The following is a 24,450-nucleotide window of genomic DNA, read 5'->3' as shown; positions in this document are numbered from 1 at the left end:
TTCGTATGTTGCTTCACCTTTTCCATTTTCACATTTCAGTTTTTATTGCTACATGTTAATTCTGAAAAAGATCCATTTCAATGAAGACGAAGCTCCACATAAAGACGTTGCAGCATACGGTTCCCGCTTTCCTCCCCCCCAAACTTTCCTGCATACTCAAAAAAACAAATTAGAAAATATGAGGGAGCAAGACAGAAACAGAGCTGATGCACAATTTTTTTTTTAAATAAAGAAAGAAACAAATAACACTGGCATAATCCTCATAAGAAATGTGTGGGATACAAACAAAGAAAAGGAGAAAAATTTTTGCTGAGAACTATAAAAGCAGCCATGAACAATGGGAAATACATACTGTTAGCCAGTATGAGAAGAATAAATACTGCAAAAATGTTATTTCTCCCAAAATTAATTGCTAAGTTTAATGCAACACCAGTAAAAATATGAAGGCTTAGTAGAACAATTCTAATGTCACTGAATACAGCTTCTTACACATGGACACATATAAGAATCCACCACGGAGTTTCCTTGGACTGCACATGCTGTGTCCCTCCTTAGACTTATTAAATTGTAATTTGTCAAGACCACATATATTCTGCCACAGCTTCCCAGATAATTCTGATACACAACACTGAGGAAGAATAGATGATCAGGAATAATAAACAGAAGGAAAGTCAACTAGAAGAAAAAGGAAATGAAGAACAACTCACCAGTCATTACAACATATTGTCAAGCTACAAAAATAAGATCAATGCAGCAGCTAAAGTACGATAAACACATCAATGGGAAAGAATAAACTTCTACACTTCCCAGGAATGCTTTGTATTCACATACGATAAAAGAAAAGTCATAAACTAACAGGGAAGAAACAGGCTGTTATCTAAATTGTTTTTAAGAAAATTGGGGAGGAGGTTAAACTTCGACTATACTTCGCACTACAAATACCCCCGCCCCACACACACACAGACTCACACAACCAGGTGTTACTAAAAACTAAGTTAGGTGGAGGGTCAAAAAGATAAGAACTAATGAAATGACTGAGAAAGAAAAAATAAGAAAATTTGTTTTTTTTTTTTTTACCAGATCACTTCAAAGTAAGAAAAAGGGGGAACAGACATGGACCCCCAAATTAGATTAGAATACAAACAGTGAGTAAACAGGTGACAGATTACAAAACAGTAAACAGACTATGATTCTATTCTATATTATCAGCTCACCTATTTGTTAGGATATATACTCAAATGCTAACAGTAAATGACTCTGGTTGATTTTTTTCCTTCTTAGTTTGTGTTTAGTTTCTTAATGTCACACAATAAATTTATACCACATTTTAATTTTTTTTAAATGGCAACTTTTTCAAAGCTAGTTAGTTAATTTGTTCACTGATTTTTTTTCATATAATGGTGATTTTGACACATAACAGGCCAGGCTTAAACTCTTCACGTGTTTTTAAGCATCTTGTTCATCTTAAAAAATGCTTTATACTAAATACTGCTTGTTATTTCTTATACATTTTCAGCCTGGCAGTTTTTTTAAACTGGAATAACTAATTGTCCAACCATAGCAGTAAGCAGTAAGCTATGACAATTGAGTATTCAATAAAAAGGATATACTGCAGCAAACCAAATTTCCATTAATACAACAGAGGATAATCAAGTTTGGCACAGAAGAAGTGGAGTCGCAGTCGTGTCCAACTCTTTGCAATCCTATCGACTGTATGTAGCCACCAGCCTCCTCCGTCCATGGGATTTTCCAGGCAAGACTACTGGAGTGGGTTGCCATTTCCTTCTCCAGGGGATCTTCCAGACCCAGGGATTAAACCCGCGTCTCCTGCATTGTACAGAGGGAACCTGGTAAATAACTGTTCAATAAATGAGTCAGAATAGGATTGTTCACCAGTTTAAGGGTCCTACCCTAAGATATCAGCAGGAACAACCTGACTGTCCAACACAGAATTCTTGCAGCACTGTTTTTATTTTTTTTCTACAAAATGTATGCATGCTCTTTAAGATAAATGCAAATGTACAAAACATAAAGAACATTCACAATCCCAGCAGATCAGACTAGATTTAAAACATTTCTATTTGATCCAGAATTAACAAGATCCTAAAAAAAGGAAAGCATGTCTGCAAAAATTTGTTCTAAGTGACATTATGTTAAGTGAAATAAGCCAGTTACAAAAAAACAAACACTGGATGACTGAATAGTCAAATTCATAGAAACACAGAGGAGAATGGTGGTTACCCAGGGGGTAACCCAGGTGGTTAACCAGGGGGAGGAGGAAGTGGGAACTGGTCTAGTGGGTAGAGTTTCGCAAGATAAAGAAGTTTTGGACATCTGTTATATTATGACTACTGAACTTTACATTTGAAAATGGTTAAGATGGTAAATTCTGTGATGTGTGTGTGTGTGTGTGTGTGTTTACCACAATTAAAAGGTTGATATAAATTCTTAAACTCACATAAAATGCCTCACATTACACCAAATTACCAAGTCAAACGCCTGCTGTTGTTTCTGTTCAGCTTTCAAGCTAAGAATGCATGGTTTTCATGTTTTTTAATTATTGGAAAAAAATTTAAAGAGTGATATTCGGAGACACATGAAAACTGTATGAAGTTTAAATTCCAGTGTCCATCAGTAAAGTTTTATGTATTGCCTAAGGCTGCTTTCATGCTATTACAGCAGGGCTACACAGTTGCTTCAGAGACTGTATGTGTGCATGTGGTCGGCAAAGCTTAAAATATTCACCCTACTGGTGCTTCATGGGAAATGTTTTCTAATTCCTGATATGGGATGTGGTACCCTGGGCTCTCTTCTAGAAGCTGACTGTAAATGGCAATGAAATACAACACAAAGCCAGAACTTTGTATCTTCATACTTGTTAACTCAGCACTTTTAGTTTATCACAAAGAAATGTAAAATTCATAGAAATGTTTATGTAAAACAAATTGTTGCAGCAAGATGAACCCAGGAAGTTCTGACTCCAGACCCTAAGCTCAGAGCCAAGACTAAGGTGCAGTCTACACTTAAATATTGACACCAAAGAGAATAAAACAGCTTTTCATGTTTTATCAAGTAACAACCATTAAAACTGGTATTCCTGAAGTTCTATTATTCTGAACTAACAAATAACACCTTAAAGTGGTTACTACCAAGTTATATATGTATTTTAAAAGACATTTTTTAGGCTGAAACATATGAAATTACAGATATTCAAAGGTTTACAACATGAGTAACAGGGTTTCTCTGGTGGCTCAGACGGTAAGGAATCTGCCTGTGATGCAGACAACCTGGGTTGGATCCCGGGTCGGGAAGAAAGATCCCCTGGAGAAGGAAATGGCAACCCACTCCAGTATTCTTACCTGAGAAATCCCATGGACAGAGGAACCTGGTGGGCTACTGTTCATGGGGTCACAAAGAGTCAGACACCACTAAGTGACTAACACTTACTTAATATCATAAAATGAAAAGTAGATGCAGATCAAACATAATCCATCCTGAGTATGGAGGAGCCCAAAATCGACAGCTTTCTTTCAGCAAAATAGCACATCTGTCACATAAATTAATGTAAATACTTGAATTTTTATTGGTTATATAGTTTTGTTGGCATTTAATTTGTAAATTTATTTTCTTTTATAACTTCATAACTGCTATAACCTGACATTTATTCTGCATTGGCATCGATGAACGTAACATTATGACGAACACAATTAAGTCAAACTGAGGATGTTTTCCTTGGAAAAGAAACTATTTCCAAAGTTTGAGGACACTGTGTGTATCTCATGAACATCAAAAGCATCCTAGCACATAATTTTGAGAAAAAAGAACAGACCACAACCCACTTCCGCTGTCTCACAAACCAGCTGCTAATGGCTACCAGCAGACCACAAGCATCAGGGCGAGGGGGCGGCAACAGAAAGACCATTCTCACAAGCCTTCACGCTCAAAACAAAGCGCTCATCTCTGCACCTCAATTTTCTCTTCTGTAAAGCTGGGATAATGGTTTACACTGCGGGGTTATAGAGAGCATCAGGGGTACTCCAGGTAAAGTACATAACATATAATAAACACGCCTAAGGGTAACTGAGCAGTTAACCACACACCAGACACGTATGCAATCTGCTGCATTTTTGTATGCAATTGCATACAGAATGTATGCATTTCTGTTGTTGCTTTCATGCATTTTTATGCATATAGCATTTTATAGACATCACTTAAAGAATAATTAGAGCCACCACACTCTCTGAAATAGGTCCCAGCCTATCCCCAGTTTTAACGATGCTAACAAGGCCCTGGGACGCTCAGTCATTTGCCCAAAGGTCACGGAGCCAGTGAGAGGTCAGGCCAAGATGTGCCCATAACGTCTAACACTAGGAAGCTGTTTTTCTTCTCCTCCACACAAAAAGTACTTCAACCAATGGAAGCAATCAGGATGATATCGGTGTCCCTAGTTAATGACACACGCAACATTGCTTCTTTTCAATCCAGCCACAGACCGCCCAGTGCACGGCAGCCTCTGAGGGGTCCTCCAGCCATGTGGATCAGAAACCTTTCTGGAATGTTATTTTTCAACTGGTATTAGGCTTCTCTCTATAAAATCGGGGGCATACGGTGCATCCTTCTTTTCGAAAGGCTTCAAAATTCTAGCTGGCAGCAGTGTCAACGTCAATGTCCTCTTCTCGGGGTGCTAAACGGTCCCTCTCGAGCCTCTCCTCCTTCGTGTCCGTAGTTGGACATTCTAGACTAAGCCACGAGGCATCTTGGTGCACATACACAGTGCTTGTGGGAAGGAGACAGATATCCTCACCACCACGTACACCGCAGGGATGAAAAACTGCTTGGTGAACAGTACACAGCCGGTGAGCCTAAACCCCAGAAAGGCCACGCCTTAAGCAATGAGCCTGTTTTCTCCTTATCTTCTATGTTCTTCCTGCTTATGTGTGTTAAGTCAGTTCAATGGTGTCCAACTCTTTGCGACCCCATGGACTGCAGCCTGCAATCCTCTGTCCATGGGATTCTCCAGGCAAGAGTGCTGGAGTGGGTTGCCCTGCCCTTCTCCAGGGTATCCTCCCGACCCCAGGATCAAACCCGCATCTCTTAACGTCTCCTGCATTGGTAAGCCGGTTCTTTACCACTAGCGCCTCCTGGGAAGCCCTGCTCCTGCTCAGAATGCAGCAAAAATGACAAAGATTTTCAAGTTCATTCCCAACTGGCAAATGGGCTTATTTTCATTGTTCAAATGAATATAATAATAGGATGATAATTTTCAGAAATGAGAAAAAAACGTTATAAGGTGCTATAGTTCTCAACAACCCTCAAACCTTACACCCTAGAATCAAGTATACAATGTACCAAAAAATAAATGTTTTACATTGCAACAGGGCCTAACTGTTTTTGGAGAAAATCTAAGTAGCCACCAGCAGTTTATAACTCCCAAAAAGTTTGACCAAAGGCCTACAGTTTTGATTTTTTTGGCCCCTGCATAGTTGCGACTTTGAAATGTTCCAAAAATACTTTATTATATGGCCCTGTTAAAATGTTAGGTTTAAAAACAAATATAAACCCCTTTGAGAACCAATCTAAGCATGACTTCATTGATAGAAAAAACATGAGAGACATTATTAGTGCCATTTTTTCAGAGTCTATAGAGAGTATTTAGGAAAGTTATTAACTACTATTAAGACGCAGTTAGGCATGAATCAGAGTAGACAATATTAAGAGCAGTAAACGATACAAATAAATGTACTTATAAAACAGAAATAGATTCACAGACACAGAAAACAAATTTATGGTTACTAAAGGGGAAAGGGAGAGGGGGGTGTAAGTTTGGGATTAACACATACACACTACTATATATAAAACAGACAAACAAGGACCTACTTTCAGCTCAGGGAACTACGCTCAGTACCCTGTAAAAACCTACAATGGAAAACGGAAAGTGTTAGTCACTGCATCGTGTCCGACTCTTTGCGACCCCAAGGACTGCAGCCAGCCAAGCTCTGCTGTTCACAGAACTCTCCAGGCAAGGAGGCTGCGGTTGCCATTTCAGGGGATCTTCCCAACTCGAGGGTCGAGCCCAGGTCTCCTGCACGCCAGGCAGATTCTCTCCAGTCTGAGCCGCCAGGGAAGCGCAAGCGCAGGGCTGCTTGCCTCCACAGTGGGGGAGAATCTGAGAGAGAATCTATCAGTGTGCTGGACCCTGAAACTAAGGCCGCTCTAACGGGGATGGGCGCTGTCCAGCCGCCGGCGGGGCCAGCGCTTGCCTGGACTGCACGGAGGAAGCCCAGGTGTGGGAGCAGCCGTCCTGGCAGGCACCGCAGAAGCAGGGAGCGGCAGCTGTCCGCGAGCGTGCTCCGTGCCAGGCTCCGATCTAAGGGCATCACGCGGTCATTGCCTCGCTCTCCAGGTGACACGGGCCCCTAAGGCAGAGTCTGCAGATCCCCTGGCCCCAGCACTTACCACCATGTGACCTCGGGCAAATCAGCCCGTTTTCCTTTGCAAGTGGAGATAACAGACGTTACCTCACAGGGCTGCTGCGAGCATCCTCCGTCAAAAATACGGGATGTGCTTAGAACAGCGTCTGGTCCATAATAAACACCAAAGGGCCGGTTCACTGTCATTATGATCTGACTTCAGAGAGGACGACACGAGGCACAGAGTGAGGCACCTCTCCAGAGTCACAAGCTGGTAACGCCACACCAGGGGCTCGAACCCGAGGCTGACTCAAGTCCATGCATGTAACCTCTTCAAAAAACCCCTGCAGCTTTCAAGTATACGACATATATATGTGTGTGTGTGTGTGTGTATATATATATATACACTCCAGTGTTCTTGCCTGGAGAATCCCAGGGACAGAGAAGCCTGGTGGGCTGCCGTCTATGGGGTCGCACAGAGTCAGACACGACTGAAGCAACTTAGCAGCAGCAGCATATATAAATACATATATATATATATATTTATGTTTGTATTTGTGTCTCAGGAAAATGTGTAAGGAGTTCACCATGTGGGGTACATGGTACCAGAGAGATGAGTGACTGTGTTGGATCCCACGGGCTAGGCACCCCAGGGTCAAACACTCCACTGGATGACGAGATTACACAAAACACCAGACAATCCCAGGCGTGGCCTCAAGGTCATGTTTTAGGGGAGAAAGAACACACACATAAATATTTTAACTTGGAAGAACAATGGACGATTGAAAAACCAGAAACAGCAAAAAAAAAAATTAAAGCAGTCAGAAACAAGGTTTTTCCTGACTCTAGGAACAAGCATACCTTTTAAAACATCCTGCCCTAACCCTCCCCACCCCCAGCACCACCATCCACCTCACTCCTCAAGCCATGAAATTTTCTATCTGACACACTCTCTCTTCAACATATTTTTGGTCGCTCTTATCACTTCAGTAACTATTTTGACCTTCTGGTATTTATGTTTTCGAGGGATAATATTTGTGAAAAACTTTATTTACTTAAGAACAAGGAACGGGGCGTCCCTGGTGGCTGAGGGGTCAAGAGTTGTCCGGCCAGTGCAGGCGATAACGGGTTCGGCCCCTGATCCGGGAGGATCCCACACGCCCCACAGCAACTAAGCACAGAGCCACGAGTACTGAGCCTGTGCTCTAGAGACGGGGGGCCACGGATACTGAGTCCAGGTACCTCAGCTACTGCATGCAGCCCGTGTGCCCCAGAACCCCTGCTCCACGACAAGAAAAGCCACTGCAGTAAGCCCACCCAGCAGGAAGACCCAGCACAGCCAAAAGTACCTAAATAGATAATGTTATTTTAAAAAAGAACAAGGAAGAATCAAGACTTGCAGATGACAAAGACTAAGGTAGCAATAAGTTTAATCTCCTTTTATTTTACCCTTTTCATATACTTTCACCCTTCTGCAGTTTCAGAAAGAAGGTATCCTCTTGCATGTGGAAGAGCAAAATCAAAATATTTTTTTTTCTCCTACTTGATACCTACTTGATAATACATCAAGAGGGAATGTATTTCTACAATTCATTGTTGTTTTTTTTTTCATAAGCAGAATTAGCAACTTATGGCTAATTTTTATGGCTAAAAAAACTTATGGCTGTTTTTTCCTTTAGTGAAAATCTCAATGCAGCAATAAGAATGAAGCAAATTAATGGAAATGCAACAACTAAAAACTTTGTACGTCACATTTTTTTAGAACACAGGAGCTATGTTCTTCCAGTTGACCAAAAAACAACCACTTTTCTATGTAAAAGTCAAGTATTCACCAAGGCTCACTGACTTTCTATAATAAGCTTCTGTGCCAAACTGTTAGGAAATAAAAAATGGTTAAAGTTTTAAATTGGTCAGCAAAGTACAGGAAAATCATACACCAGCTTCAGGTACCTTCCTCAAAGTCCCTAAGGCAAAGGCTGTCTTACATGCCAGAACAAGAAAGCCATGAAGATTAACATGTTCCCCAAATAAAATGTAACACCATAATGTCAAATCTGGTAAAAATCTAAGAGGGATGCACTTAAGCACCCTCCATCAACAGATTAACAATGCATCAAACTGTCCCATGCACTATCAAAAAATAACAAAACAGCAACAACAAAACTGATGATAAAAAATATACCAATGATATTTTTTAAGTCTAAGAGAGGAATGAGTTTTATCAACAAGGCTGGAGCACCTAATAAGAGAAAAACAGCAGACACTTTGGGTGTTTAGCAGAGAAGGGATCAGTTCGTCATAGGACCGAATGTGGCTTTCCAGAAAAGTCAAAGAGAAGCAGGTTGGGCCAAAAAAAAAAAGAAAAGAAAAGAAAAAAAAAATCAATAGAAGCAATAAAATTTGCCACACAAAAAAGTTCACATAAAGATGATATGAATACACACATGGACCACGTAGTTTTTTTCATTCACACCAGTGCAACAACTGATGTACTATTATAAAAACAGAAGAAAATTTATTGGGTTCTTTTGTTCCTTCTCTTGGCGGGCCCTCTAAGTTACACCAATTTGAAATGAACAGGACTTGCAGAACTCTAAAAGAAGCATTTCACACCTAATTTTTTTTTACCAAGTATTTCATTTATTTCACCCCATATCATACAGGAAACTAACTCTAACATACCTAACGCAGCTCCTCTATGAGTCATTCTAGTAATACAGAGCTAGTTCAGCACGCCGGTGACTTCCCTTTCTCATATGTGTATTGAATCATGTCAATATGAATTGAATTGGAGCCCTAAAAAGATGTTCAAGTCTTAACTTCGAGTACCTGTGAGTGTGACCTTATTTGGAAATAGGGCCTACAAGGATGATCAAGCTACGATTAGGTCACAGGAGTGGGCTATCATCCAATGACTGTGTCCTTAATAAACACAGGAAACAGACAGTGTGATGCAGAAGAAAGGCCAGATGAAGACAAAGGGATAATTCCATCGACAAGCCAAGGGATGCCTGGAGCTACCAACGGCTCAGAGAGGAGAAGGTGGAGGCGTTCTCCCTCACACTCTAGAGGAAAGCAGCCCTGCCGGTACACTGATCTCAGAGTCTCCGGAACTCTGAGACAGTCAGTTTCTGAGGTTTAAGCCATGAGCTGGTGGGGTTTTGCTACAGAGCCCCAGGAGAGGAACACACAGACCATGGACTGACTTATCCCAGCTTGCAGGGTGTGGTGGGTGCTCCAGACACCTCCCAGAACACTCGCAGCACACACAACCCCACCCTGGTGCGAACTGATGTGAAAAACCCTGAGATGAGGGGAGGAAATACGTCCTTCTGAAATATTAAAGAGGTCCTACATTTGTGTAAAACGCATTTTCCATGTTCTACTTCCCTTCGTACAACCACGCTGGGGAAGAAATAGGTGAGCAGACAAGGAAACTAAACCTCAGCCAGCTGAATGTTCTGGCCAGTGTTACATAAGTGCCAGAGCAGAGCTGGTGTCCGCATCAATTTTTCTCCAGGAGGGAAGAATATAAGCCTAAATATTTTCATCTGGAACGACGGTGGCGCTGAGAAGGAGTGCCTTTTCAAGTGACCCCAGGAAGGAAAAAATCAACATCACACAGACTGAGCTGGCTGAGGACCTCCGTGACCCAGGCCAGGTGATGCAAATCAGAAGAAAATGCAGAAAAGCTAACAAATCACTTGTGAGCTTGGCCCTGAAGGAAGAGATGGAAAGAGTAATAGGAAAGAGATGGCAAAGAGTCAGATGTGACTGAGTGACTAAGTCAGTGGTGCATGGGCTTCCCCGGCGGCTTAGCTGGTAAAGAACCCGCCCGCAATGCAGGAGACCCGGGGTCGATCCCTGGGTTGGGAAGATCCCCTGGAGGACGGCACGGACACCCACTCCAATATTCCTGCCTGGAGACTCCCCATGGACAGAGGAGCCTGGCGGGCTACAGTCCACGGGCTCGCAAAGAGCCGGACACGGCTGGGCAGCTACGCACAGCACGGGGCCGTGGTGAACACGTGTGACGTCAGGGAGAAGAACAGTCAAGTGAATGGAAGGTCTCAACGAACACGAGGAAGGCCTTCAACTGACTAACTGAGAAGTCCAGGAAGGGCTGAAACGGGCTTCAAGCAAGAGACGGGCCCTGCTACTGACCTCACGGAGGGGTCACCATCGAGAGAATGGACATGCAGACATCGCCGTCAGGTTTTTAGCAAGGTGTGAAGAAGGGAGCTGTTCCAGGAGCAGTGTTAAATCAGGCGAGTGGCCAAGCAACCTGGGGCTGTGTGGTTTTGAAAACCTGGTTATGACCGAAGAGAATGTAATGAATCTATTCAGACGCTCTACGTTTCAAGCATTGGCAAGGCATCCTTGACATCTTTCTTCTTTCCGCCTGGATTTCTACACACCCTGGCCTCCTTGGTAATCTCTGGGGGAGAGGGGTCCCCGTGCCAACCTCAAGACCTTGTGCTTGCTCTTCCCTCTGCTTGGAATAGGGTTTGTGCATTGTGAGTTCTCCCATTTCATTTGGGTCTTAGTTCAGACGCCACATCTTCAAAAAAGTCCTTCTTGACTGTCCTATGAGGGGCCCTCCTCTGTCAGTCTCCAGTTCCTTACACAGCTTCATTTTTCCTTACAGGACTTATCTGAAATTATGTATGTATAATATATATTTATATGTATATTATTTATAAAAAAGCAGAGACATTACTTTGCCGAGCAAAGGTCCGTCTACTCAAGGCTATGGTTTTTCCAGTGGTCATGTATGGATGTGAGAGTTGGACTCTAAAGAAAGCTGAGTGCCGAAGAATTGATGCTTCTGAACTGTGATGTTGGAGAAGACTCTTGAGAGTCCCTTGGACTGCAAGGAGATCCAACCAGTCCATCCTGAAGGAGAGCAGCCCTGGGTGTTCATTGGAAGGACTGATGTTGAAGCTGAGACTCCAATAGTTTGGCCACCTGATGCAAAGAGCTGATTCATCTGAAAAGACCCTGATGCTGGGGAAGATTGAGGGCAGGAGGAGAAGGGGACGACAGAGGATAAGATGGTTGGATGGCATCACTGACTCAATGGACATGAGTTTGAGTAAACTCCGGGAGTTGGTGATGGGAGGCCTGGCGTGCTGCAGTTCATGGGGTCGCAAAGAGTCAGACACAACTGAGTGACTAAACTGAATATTTATATATTTGTTATATTTATATATATAATTTTATTTATGTATTTATTATATATTATTATTTGTATTTATTTATATATATTTTTAAATTTACTGATTAGCCGCCATGCCCATTAATATGTAAACTCCATGAGTGCAGGGATCTTGTGTATCTTGGTCATAGTTATAGTCCTAGAGCTTGGCATAAAGTTTAAAACTCACTAAATACTTGTTGAATGGATAAAAGAAAATCCCATCTCATTCCCAAGTAAAACTGATGCTATCCCCTGAAACTCTTCTAATCCATCGTCACTGCCTCTTCCCAGTACATACGGCAGGCTTAGCATTTCTTCTCAATGCACTTGGATTAGTGCAGAAGCCACCCTCCGCTCCCCACCGCCACCCTGGGCCCCCTCCAACTCACGCCCCCACAGATGACCCTACTAAAACACAAATCTCACAGGGTCAGCAACCCCTGTTTCAACACTCTCCACGGTCCTTGGGATAAAGACCAAACTCTTAAGTGGCCGCAGCCTGAGTGTCCAGCCTCACCTCACTCCACTCTCCCCTGAGTTCCAGTCCTGAGTTCCTGGATTCCAGCCTGTTCCCTTCTGTTCCAGGGTCTCCGCACTAACTTCCCTCTGCTGTGTGCCACACTCTTCCCCACTTCTTCTCACGTTCTCCTACTCACGCTTGTTATCAAGCAAGCATCACTTCCTCCGGTTCCTGTTATACAAACCCACAAAACCTACCGCTGTATTCAGAGCATTTACCTCTGTTTGTAATCATGCAATTACTAATTGCTGTGCTTTTTAAAAAGTTAATTAATGACTGTCTTCATCTTGGACTCTATGCTCCACGACAGCCACGGATCATGAATGTTTTTCTCCCTCTCGGATTTCTAGGGTCAAGAGCAGCCCTGGGAACATGGCTGGCACAGAATAAGTGATGCTGAATAAGTGATGTGTGCGTGTGTGCCAAATGGCTTCGGTCGGGTCCAACTCTTTGCAGCTCTATGGACTGTAGCCCGCCAGGCTCCTCTGTCCATGGGGATTCTCCAGGCAAGAATATTGGAGTGGGTTGCCATGCCCTCCTCTAGGGGACCTTCCCACCCCAGCGATGGAACCCGCATCTCCTGTGGTTCCTGCATTGCAGGCAGATTCTTTACCGCTGAGCCACCCGGGAAGCCTACCCTATCAGGAACAAAAAGCTAGAAGTTAATATCAAATACACAGATGTAAAAACTTTCCACAAACACTTAATGAGAGCCGAAGAGAAAGAAATTAGTGGAAAACTCTTTAACAGGATGACAAGCTGCTGTTGAAACAGGAGACAGGGAAAGCCCAGGGCAATGCAAACTTTGAAGTGGGGCTGACTGCAGACTAGAAAAGAATAGAACCAACATGCTCTGTTTTATTAAGTAACTGGAACCAGTTCAAACAATTTGCTAAAACTGCATAGTTATGACTTAGGTAATGGCAGTAACTAGGTGAAAGGTTACATTTACATATCCTACTAACAGACTCCTTGACTCATCAGTCCCTCTGGAGACATTTATCTATGCTAAGAAACCCTTCAGAGTCTCCTCCTAGGCATTTTCCCTTATAAAAATTCTCCCCAAAGTCCTCAGTCCCCTGGAAAATGTTTTAAAGATATTTCACTGTGGTCGATTAGGCATGCAGTAATAGCTAAGTGAGGCAACTCAGCCATGGAGGAAATGGTTTATAATAGAACGAACCTACTTTGTTCCTGATTAAAATTACTGGTGTGCAACCTGAGAAAATGCACCACCCTCCAAAGTTCTGAGCACCACAGGAAGTCACAGGTTAAAGGAGGAAGCCGAATGTGTGACCCTCAGGGTTGCTGTTATAATCACCTAACGTCAGAACCCAGACCCCTCTAAATGCTCTGGGGGAAAACAAAGAGCTGATCACTTTATTTTGATTTCCTTATTCCGGGCCAATTTTAAAGATGTTAACAGTGACGTGGGCGAAAAGCAATCTGGTATCATTTCCTTTCACGTGAAGCCACCAGTGACTCATGCAATAAACAGCGCGTCTCCTGGTTTGTTTCACTACTGGAGCCAGTTTTCCAAAGATGATTTACCACGCCCGGCCTGGGAAGGGCCAGCGTGAAACTGGTGAAATTCCGATCCTCAGAAATACAACAGACAACAGTGATTTCTAATGTCACGCTGTCTGCATGAAGAGGAGGGAGGCACGAGGCAACGCAAGCCCGAAGCCCGGGTTAGGAACCGTGGCAAACCAGCCAGAAAGAGAAAAGGAAAGCACACGGAACGACTGATGTGGCCACATTTTGGGGGGGAGAGGAGGGGAGAACGTGGCCGGGGGAGTCACCAACCTTTTCCACTCCTACCAAAATAAAATATTTTAACTCACAATTTAAAAATATAAAACATTCAGCAAAGTAGCATTAAAACAGTAAATGGAGAGAAAAAAAAAACACAGTAAATGGAGTAAAACCTCCCTAACTGAAACCTCAATGAAGGGACTCTACATTAGTACAAACCCTGAGAGCAGCTGACCTTGAGTCTCCCAGAAGTTACTGAAACTGGAGAAGGATTATCTGTGGAAATTAGCAGGGCAAGCAAGAGGTAAATGTACAACTCACGTAAGTTTTCCTTAAACACTACAGAAGCCTCCAGTTACATGCAAATGATCATCTTTCTACTTCAAAATTAAGATTTCCTCTTTATGAAAGCTTTCTTCAAAAGCGTTCTACAAGGGTGCATCCTTAGCAGGTTCTGGGTCATGAATATAAAAGCATTCAATAGGATCAATCTTTAAAACAGTCTAAAACTTCGACTTTTTTAAAACATGAGTTAGTCTTCGTATAAGTGAAATTTGACTGAGCTACAAATAAAGACCATCGTGAAGCAAGTTTCTTCCAGCATAGGTACGTGAAATTCACAATATCTGAAGTTTCTGAAAAGGCATTTTTACCCATAGAAATAGCAGATGGTAGCCTGAGTCTTCTGTAAGGGTCTCCATCTCTAGAATTCCCACCACTGTCCCTTGTTTTGCTTACGTTGTAACCACAGAGCCAGCAGTCAACGGCACCCTCAATACGGGTCAAAACGTGTCCCTTGCGACTGCCGCAGCTGTTGGCTAGACTAACAGAATTACAGAAGGACAGGAAGAACGTTGTGCTGTCTCTTCCCAGCGCTTGTGGTCCACGCCCTCCTCAACACGAGCTGCCCGCATCTGATAGGAACATGGATCTGTTGCTTTTATTGGGTCCTGGCGTTCTCCCCCACCTCGGCTGTGTCATTTAAGGTTGTGATTTACACTTCTGTGTTTCTGTGGGTTGGTTTTTTTTTTTTTTTTTTGAGTCCAGTCTCTTCTTTTCCTGAGGCCGTCGCGTAAACTCCCTGAACAGGAGCCACGTGGAAACGTCCCTGTCCCCCCATCCTCTCCTTGCGCGCAGGCGGCACAGCTGGGTGGCAGCAGGCGCTGTCTGGGTGCTGCTGGACCGGCTGGTTCCGGAGCCGCGCTGCCAACGTGCCACTCTTGTCCCTGCCCGTTAGGCATGGCTGGGAGGAGGAGCTGAAGGCAGCATTCAGAGGCGGCAGCTCCTTTCAGCCCAGATCTCTAGCTCACGGTCACATGTGATTTTGAGGAATGCCACCTGTATGGAGAACTCGCATAGCCACATGGCCCCCGTCTGCCCAGTCTCCAAGCCAACACTGCAGACAATTCTCTATATTTCTCCCCCAGCAGGTGTGAACTAAATACTGTACTAATTATTCATGCGGAAATATTTCTTTGGACAAAGGAACCTCTATGAATCTAACACCATCTAACAGGCATCACTTGCAGGCTGCCATAGTCAACAACATCTGCCTCTCATCCAAGAATACAAAAAGTCTGAAGCTTTAAACCAGCGACATCCAGCAGACCTTGCTGCAACGATGGAAATGTTCTATTATCTGCTCTGCCCACTACAGTAGCCACTTGCCACGTGTGGCTATTAAGCATTTGCCATGTGGCTAAAGTGGCTGAGGAAGCAACAGTTTTTTCAGTTTAATTAATTGAAACAAGACTAAACAATGTGGCCCATGGCTAAGCTCCATGGCTAGTACTAACAAATAAGCATGCCAGTTTCATGGATGCTGGCACAAGGAATGAGATTACTAGGTCAGAGACAAAGGATTACATTACTCAAAAAAAAAAAAAAAAAAAAAAAAAAAACAAAACCCAGTAGCAGGAGTATTAGCATAGTTATGCCAGTTTTATGAAACCCAATTCCCACGGTATGACAGGCAGAGGGCAGCAATACCTATCTACCCAATGATTTGCACTAGAGAGGGGATTCCTGAGCTCAGAGTACACCAAATTTTTTATAATGCACAGTAAACCGACCTATGCTTTGCTCTTTAATCCACAGAGAAAGACTACTTCTATTTTCCACAGCTATATGCTGTACCAAAGTCCCTGAAAAGATATTCTGGAATGAAAACAGTCACGGCCTCTGCTCCCAAGATGTGTGGACACCCGAGAGATTAAGGGAGCGCTATTTCCCAACAGTAGGTCAAACACATCTCTGCAATCTACCCATCTCTCTCCAATCCTGCTTCAGTCTCTGCTTCTAGACGTATTTCTTAAGAGCACCAATGTGACAGCTTTCGAAACAGTTATCACCAAAGCCTCTTCCCAGGCATTGTTCCATACAGTAGCCAGAATAGGGCTTTCCCAGGTGGCCCAGTGGTAAAAAAAGAATCTGCCTGCCAATGCAGGAGACGCAAGAGACGCGGGTTCAGTCCCTCAGTCAGGAAAACCCCCTGGACTAGGAAATGGCAACCCACTCCAGTCTTCTTGCCCAGGAAAGCCGGTCCATGGGGTCGCCAAGAGTCAGACCTGAATGAGTGACGGAACATGCGCGCACGCGCACAGACGCAGACACGGCCAGAATGTATCCTGTAAATACAAACCTCATCAGGCGGCTCTCGGTCCAGCCTTCGCTGTCCCGCCGCGCTCGGGATTAAGCCAGCCCTCCTCGGGAAGCACCACGAGGCCCTGCAGGAAGCAGGCCTGCCCCTACCTACGCGCTCTTGCATCGCCTCTTCTAAGATGCTTTCCGTTAGCCGCACCAAACTTCTCTCATTCCCTAAAAGGCAGGCCATAGAGTGGTGGCCCGGGGTTGAATACCAACTACAAAATGCGTCTGTTTTGCCCCCATGGTAAGTTTTAAAAATATTTGGGCCATTTCACATTGATGAAATATGAATATTAATCTCCTCTTTAAAAATCAGGGCTTCTGGCAACACTTGGCTGCAGCCAAGTTTCTACCGATCCCTTTAGACGAAGCCTGGGTTCTCCGGCTGCCACAGGGCTCCAGCTCTCCCTTCATTAATTACGCTTTTACAGCCTCTTCCTGACTTCCGTTCCATGCCTCATGCTCTGTTCGCCTTGGTCTGGGACACTCTTCAGTCCTGCAACTTCTTCAGTCGCTGACTATCACTCGTTCTCCAGGTCTTAGTAAGTTCGAGAGAAGTCTTCCCTGACCACCACCAACCCCGGTTAGGATCAGGCGATCCACGGTATGACACCCACCCACTGAGTCCTCCCAAATCATCCTGTCTGTCTTCTGTGGTTCTCTGCATTACTCCACACACCAGTCACCTAAGACTGTAATTTTCTGTTTACAAGTCTGTACCCTTCCCCAGACTTTTAGGTCCTAAGAGAGTTACACTAACTGGCTTGTATCCCATTGCATGCCAGTGCCTACGAAGGCCCGACACATAGTAGGAGCTCAATAAACACTTGCTAAATAAATTAATAAAGTCAGTGGGAATGGCTAATTCAAAATACTGAAGGTGGCGATGTATTTATATTTTTATGCGCTTGTTTATTTTAAAACTTTGGACCTCTGAATTATCATTCTCCTCCCCCCAGAAAACTGAAATAACTACCTGCATAATACGGATGAAACAAGTAACAGGCAATGTGCTACTAAGCACTTCATATTGATTAGTTCATTTAATTCTTACAATAGCCCTTTGAGCTAAGTACTTCCTTTATTACTATTTGCCAGATGAGGAAACTGAGAATTTAGGAGATTAAGTAATTTACCCAGGGTTACAAGACTAGTAAATGCCTGGTGGGACTCAAACCCAGGCCCATCAAAACCCCAAAGCCAAAATTCTTAACCATACACAATTTATAAATGTAAGATTTTTGATGCACCCTGGATGATAAGAGACCACATGTGGTAAGGACAAACCAGAGAACTATTTCCAGGCAGTTGAAAGTACAGTTCTATTCCTGCCATTAGCTGTTCAACCTTGGCTAAGAAGAAGGTCTTGTTTTCTATATCAGTACACGAAACTGTAGAGATAAGATGATGCCAACTTCTCTCTTGAAGGCAGGAGGAGAAGGGGATGACAGAGGATGAGCTGTCTGGATTCACCGACTCAATGGACATGGGTTTGAGTAAAGTCCAGTAGTTGGTGATGGACAGGGAGGCCTGGCATACTGTGGTTCATGGGGTCGCAAAGAGTTGGACACTGAGTGACTGAACTGAACTCAACTGAACTGAACTCTCAGGAGACTTGAGAGCACAGGCCACCACTATCAACATAACGCAGACAGCCCTTCTCTTCGGCTATTTGTATGTGCTTTTCACAATCAGCTTTTACTAGCTGAAGGAGTTAAAAGGCAAGAGAAAGTTCTCACATGCACAAGAAGCTTTCTGGCTTGATATTCATGACCATTACACCAAATCATACAGATCCAGGGCAGTGACACAATTTTTAATCTCAGGTCACAGATAGGAAAGCAAAGGTACCCAGCAATAAGGCCAAGCGTAAAGTTAACTTCATATGCCTCAGGCTGCTTAGAAACCTGCCTTGCCTCTCTGTGTGAGCTGAATCCAAGCTCTCAAAGCCAAGTGGTGGTGGTTTAGTTGCTCAGTCGTGTCCAACTCTTTGTGACGCCATGGACTATAGCCCACCAGGCTCCTCTGTCCAAAGGATTCTCCTGGGAGGAATACTGGAGTGGGTTGCCATTTCCTTCTCCACTCAAAGCAGTTCAACCTTGGAAGGTCATGTCTATGAAATCCTACACATATCCTGCAGATGGACAAATTCTTCCACGGAGCAGAAAAAGAATGAGCAATGTCACCAAGTCACACCAAATACAACCTGATGGTCCATCTGCTTTTTCCAAGTGGGATTCCTGCCCGTTCTTTGCACCAAGTCAAACCTTCTTTAAATGGTTTCTTTAAAAATGTCTCACTAAGAATATTGCAACCCCTTTTTTTTTTGAATCTTGTAACTTTTCAAGCCAAATTCTAGAACCAATCCAGGGCCCACCAGGCCACGAGGTGTTCAAGTTTCAACTTATTTCTATCTCTGTATTTTATCTCTAGGCATTATAATTTCCTTTCTCAAGGACTTGAGAAAAAATTGTATGTGGACATCATAGATTCACTAACTGACTAAAGTTAGAATTTAAATTTCTACAGTTTTTAATGGGCTTCCCCTGTGGCTCAGTTGATAAAGAATCTGCCAGCAATGTGGGAGACCTGGATTCGATACCTGGGTTGGGAAGATCTCCTGGAGAAGGGAAAGGCTTTTTAAGAGTTTTTAACATTTATTACTACATACACATATACAGATACTTTTCTGAGCTTTCATTCTAAAACTATAGATTTTATTTCCAAGGATGGCCCCCATTTGATGATTTAGAGGCACTTGAAATTTTATTTCAGAAAACACTGGCTTAACTAAACTCATTGTTTCCAATCTATTGAGTATATTCACCAAAAAGTGGTTTTAAAGGGCCTTCAGTAATATATTCTTGACTACACTGCCATATGTAGTTATTAGAATATATATTTATATAAAATATGAAATTAAAATATTACTATTTAAGTTAGATTGAAAGTTTCTCTAGGGCACGGAATATATTCTATCAGTTACTTCAGTCACTAGTTGTGTCCGACTCTTTGCGACCCCATGGACTGCAGCACGCCAGGCCTCCCTGTCCATCACCAACTCTCAGAGTTTACTCAGACTCATGTCCATTAAGTCAGTGATGCCATCCAGCTATCTCATCCTCTGTTGCCCCCTTCTCCTCCCGCCTTCAATCCTTCCCAGCATCAGGGTCTTTTCCAGTGAGTCAGTTCTTCGCATCAGGTGGCCAAAGTATTCGAGTTTCAGCTTCAGCATCAGTCCTTCCAATGAATATTCAGAACGGATTTCCTTTAGGATGGACTGGTTGGATCTCCTTGCAGTCCAAGGGACTCTCAAGAGTCTTCTCCAACACCACAGTCCAAAAGCATCAATTCTTCGGCGCTCAGCTTTCTTTATGGTCCAACTCTCACATCCATACATGACTACTGGAAAAATCATAGCTTTGACTACAGGGACTTTTGTTGGCAAAGTAATGTCTCTGCTTTTTAATATGCTATCTAGGTTGGTCATAGCTTTTCTTCCAAGGACCAAGCATCTTTTAATTTCATAACTGCAGTCATCATCTGCAGTGATTTTGGGGCCCCCAAAAATAAAGTCTCTCACTGTTTCCATTGTTTCCCCATCTGTTTGCCATGAAGTGATGGGAGCGGATGCCAGGATCTTAGTTTTCTGAATGTTGAGCTTTAAGCCAACTTTTTCACTCTCCTCTTTCACGTCCATCAAGAGGCTCTTTAGTTCTTCTTCACTTTCTGCCATAAGGGTGTTGTCATCTGCATATCTGAGGTTATTGATATTTCTCCCGGCAATCTTGATTCCAGCTTGTGCTTCTTCCAGCCCAGCATTTCTCATGATGTACTCTGCATATAAGTTAAATAAGCAGGGTGACAATATACAGCCTTGACATACTCCATTCCCGATTTAGAACCAATCTGTTGTTCCATGTCCAGCTCTAACTTTTGATTCTTGACCTGCATACAGATTTCTCAGGAGGAAGGTCAGGTGGTCTGATATTACCATCTATTTAAGAATTTTCCATAGTTGTCATCCACACAGTCAAAGGCTTTGGCATAGCTATACTTAAAAGCACATAGCACAATGCATTGCACAATATAGGAACTCATGAAATGCCTATTAAATTAGGAATTCATGAACAATGGGCCATAGCTATTGAATATCAAGTCTAAAGCTGACTTCTTAGGCCTTTTAACTGCTTTCTTCATAAGAATGATGCTAGCAATGCTTGTGCCTGTGATTTTAAACTGAAAAGTTACAAATGACAGCGCACATGTAGTTTGTTTAAGCTAAATTCTGAACTTACTTTCCTAAAATAAGTCTACTTCCTGAACTGTTAAAATTAGAAGCAAATTTAAATTTGCACCTCAGATGGAAAAAAGAGGTTTTAAAGACTGTCAAACATCCTAAGCAAGCACAGAACTTATTTCCAAAGACGTGTGCCAATAACGACCTTCCCCTATTTGAAATCCTGTGACCACAGAAGAAATATGCAAGATCCATAGCTCTGCACATTTGGGTGAGGAAGAGATGATTTCAATTCGGAACACTAAATATCAGACCCAGAAACACGAGTTTTGACCCCAAAACGAGTTTTTACCCAAATCGCTCAGGGACATATAATCAATTTTGTCTCAGCTGAAGGACCTGAACTTAGATGACTAGCACACAGGACGTTCAGAAGACCAGAGACCGTGGCTCAAAATCAAGTAACACACCCAAACTATCCAACTGGATTCTCACGCCGACCCTCAGCGGTGGACAAAGCGGACCCACGTTTTACAGACGAGAAGACAGGGCGTCCCAAGGCCACCTTGATGGGAAGGAGACTGGGAAGCAGGCTTCATTGCCTAGTTTCCAAGTATCCGAGCGGTGGTTACTTTCCATCCGGCCTCTGCAATCACCCTTCGCGGGCGTGTTATCCTCTCCGGCTGGCAGAAAACGGGCAGGAAGGCGTGCGGAGCTGGGCAAGGACGCGAGACCAGAGCGCAGGGAATTTCCACCGCTCCCCGGCTCTCGCCGACACCAGGGCACCTCCGGCAGCCAGTGGGCTGAGCCCCGCGCTTCCACCCGAAGCCAGTCCGGGGCGAGGGAATGGGGGTGGGGTGGGGGGCGATCGGGGAACCAGGGAGACTTTCTCACCCGCAGGGAGAGCTCTCCAAGTTGGGGGGTGGGGGGCAGAAAAGGGAGAAAGAACTATCTCACCCACAGAGGGGCGAGGGCACCAGGAGAAGCGCGAAGGTGAGAAGCCCCGGACGGAGGGTGACCCCTCGCCCACGCCCTCGGCTCCTGTGGGTGCCGGGGGCTGGTCGGAGAAGTTGGGGGGGCTCGCGGGGGTTGCGAGGTTCGCTCAGTCCCCGAGACCCTCCCCCGGCGCGGCGCCAGATCCCCCCCGCGACCCCCGGGCAGCCCGGGTGGAAACCCACGCCCGCGCGCGCGGGCAGCCGAGACAGCGGGCTTCGGGCGCCCGCCGGACATCTGCGCAACTTCCCAGGCCCCCTCCCGCGCCCCCTCCCGCGTCCGCGCCCCGCTCGCCCGGCGGCGGCCGCGGCACCCACCTGCGCGGCGGCGGGCGCAGCCCGGGACGGAAGCGCGAGCGGCGGGCGGAGTTCGTCGCGAGGCTCCGGCTCCCGGGGCGGGGACAGGCCGAGCGCGCGGCGGCGGCGGGGGCGGCGGGGGCTCCCGGTGACTCCGCCCGCCGCGCGCCCTCCGCTCTGGGGAGCAGCTCCCGGGCCCGCCCCGAGCCCGTCCTCCCGCGCGCGCCGCGTCCCGGGGATCTCCCCGCGGGGGCCTCCGTCCCGGGGGTTCGCACTTACGCGCGGCCCGGAGGCGGCGGCGAGCCGGGAATCCCGCCCGGGGCGGGGAGAGGGGTCAAGGCCGCGATCGAGAGCCTCCGGAGGCCCGAGGAGCCGCCCGGCGAGGCGGCCGCGCCGGCTGCCCGGAGCGAGGCCGCGGAAAATGTCCGACTGGCTCCCTCCGCCCCGGGGCTTGGACGACTGTTCCCGAGAGAGTCCAGGACCCCCCCCCCCTCCACCCCCCCACCCCGCCCTCCTGCTCCCCCCCGGGCTAGGGACTCCCGCCAAGAAAGTGCTCGGAACCGGCGAACCCGGGCCGCCGGGTGGACCCTGCGGGAAAAGTGCAATTTCCTTTCCCGCGCACGTGCCTGGCCACCTGGTTCGCGCTGCTCCTTCCCGCACCCTTGGCCGTAGCGGGGAAGCCTTTGCCTAGCTTGGCTTCCCACGTCTGTGCATGTGTGTTTGTTTGTTTGTTTTTTCAAAACCCTTTTCAGCCAGCACGACGCCCAGCGCGCACTCTCTGACCACGTTCGCCCCTAAACTACAGGCACGAAACCCAGGAATCAACCCTCACCCCCACCCCAAAGCAGGACAAAACTGGGCGCCAAGGATCTGGAATGTTTCAGTGGGAAGGGGTTATACCCAAGTAGCCAGACGCTGTGCATTACTGACTCCCCCACCCCCACCCCCCCACACACACACCGGGACGCCAGCGCACACACACAAATTGATAGCCGCCTTTAACTCAAGAGCCGCACTTTGCAGTGCCTTTACCTCTCCGGACTGTGAAGAAAGCTGAGTGCCGGAGAATTGATGCTTTTGAACTGTGGTGTTGGAGAAGACTCTTGAGAGTCCCTTGGACTGCAAGGAGATCCAACCAGTCCATCCTAAAGGAGATCAGTCCTGGGTGTTCATTGGAAGGACATGCTGAAGCTGAAACTCCAATACTTTGGCCACCTCATGTGAAGAGATGACTCATTGGAAAAGACCCTGATGCTGGGAGGGATTAGGGGCAGGAGGAGAAGGGGACGACAGAGGATGAGATGGCTGGATGGCATCACCGACTCGATGGGCATGAGTTTGAGTAAACTCCGGGAGTTGGTGATGGACAGGGAGGCCTGGCGTGCTGCAGTCCATGGGGTCGCAAAGAGCCGGACATGACTGAGCGACTGAACTGAACTGAAGACACTTATTGTCTTCTCTGCCCTGGGTCATTAACTGAAGCAAGCAGTTGGGACCCCGCCCTGCCCTCCCCTTAAAGAAGTCACTCTAGGTGAGAAAAGAAGGAAATGAGGAGAGACTGGAGTCCTAAGATTGTAGTGGTTGTTATTCTTAAGTTCAATTCAGTGCATTTGTAATGTCAAGGTCATTTTCCTGTCCAGTGGGTTGACCACATTTTTACCTTAAAATGTGTGCGGATGCTTAGGACAACACCACCGGTGTTACCTCTGGGCAGCCTTCTCTGACACCTTTGAGGTCCTGCTAGACCCGGCCACAGCTTCAGCTGCGCTCACGGGGAGCCAGTGTGCCCGAGGAAGACGCCCCGAAGCCTGGAGGCCAGCGAGTTACAGCTTCAGGGCGTTGCTGGTTGTACACAGTCCAGCCACTAACCGCTGAAGCTTGGCATGTGCTTAGTGAGCCAGCCACCACCCCCACTTCGCAAGTGAGGAGAAGACTCCTTTGTCCCAGCCTCCGGGAACCCCTCGCCTGAGGTCTGCTTCTGTATCCTAGAAGCATCAATGCAAAACCGGTCCTTAGTGTCCCAGTTTCTCTTTTGGAAACACTGCTTCCAATTTAATTGTAAAGTCTCCTTTCCTTCTCTAGTTTCCTGTAGTGCCCAGGAGGCTAAGCTTTTGAAAGTTCAAGAGGCTCGAAGAGATCTGCAGGAAGTTGTTCTTTGTCTTTCCATCAGAAGAAACATCATCTCTGAAATGGAACCTTATGCACCGTACATCCTTTCCGAATATGATAATCCCCCTGTATCTAGTAGTTACCTTAATTTTACATAAAGAATACATACAATCTTGTGAAAAATGTCCAGGCAGCTAGTGGGGATAAAGAGTCCTGTTTTCCCCTGGGAAAAATTCTGGTAGGGAGAAAAAAAAAGAAGCTGAGCGAGTTCATTTGCCGGC

The 24,450-nt window shown here is 45.5% G+C and overlaps 1 protein-coding gene across 7 annotated transcripts in view; it reads right to left on the bottom strand.

The window, feature by feature from the left end:
* PAM (peptidylglycine alpha-amidating monooxygenase) overlaps window positions 1–22,429 on the bottom strand; it is a 314,353-nt gene extending 291,924 nt beyond the window's left edge. For 6 of the 7 annotated variants that reach the window (XM_070465859.1, XM_070465862.1, XM_070465863.1 and 3 more), the window contains exon 1: window positions 22,082–22,170. The gene's annotated coding sequence lies outside the window, so the exon portion shown is untranslated. Of the gene's footprint in view, window positions 1–22,081; window positions 22,171–22,339 lie in introns of those variants that run through there. The other variant, XM_070465860.1, reaches the window with a different exon arrangement.
* Between the last annotated feature and the right edge of the window lie 2,021 nt (window positions 22,430–24,450).

This window comes from Odocoileus virginianus, chromosome 3 (genome assembly GCF_023699985.2).
Source record: "Odocoileus virginianus isolate 20LAN1187 ecotype Illinois chromosome 3, Ovbor_1.2, whole genome shotgun sequence".
In the NCBI taxonomy this organism is placed as follows: Eukaryota; Metazoa; Chordata; class Mammalia; order Artiodactyla; family Cervidae; genus Odocoileus; species Odocoileus virginianus.
The sequence above is the reverse complement of the archived record's forward strand: the minus strand, read 5'-3'. Positions and strand labels throughout refer to the sequence as shown.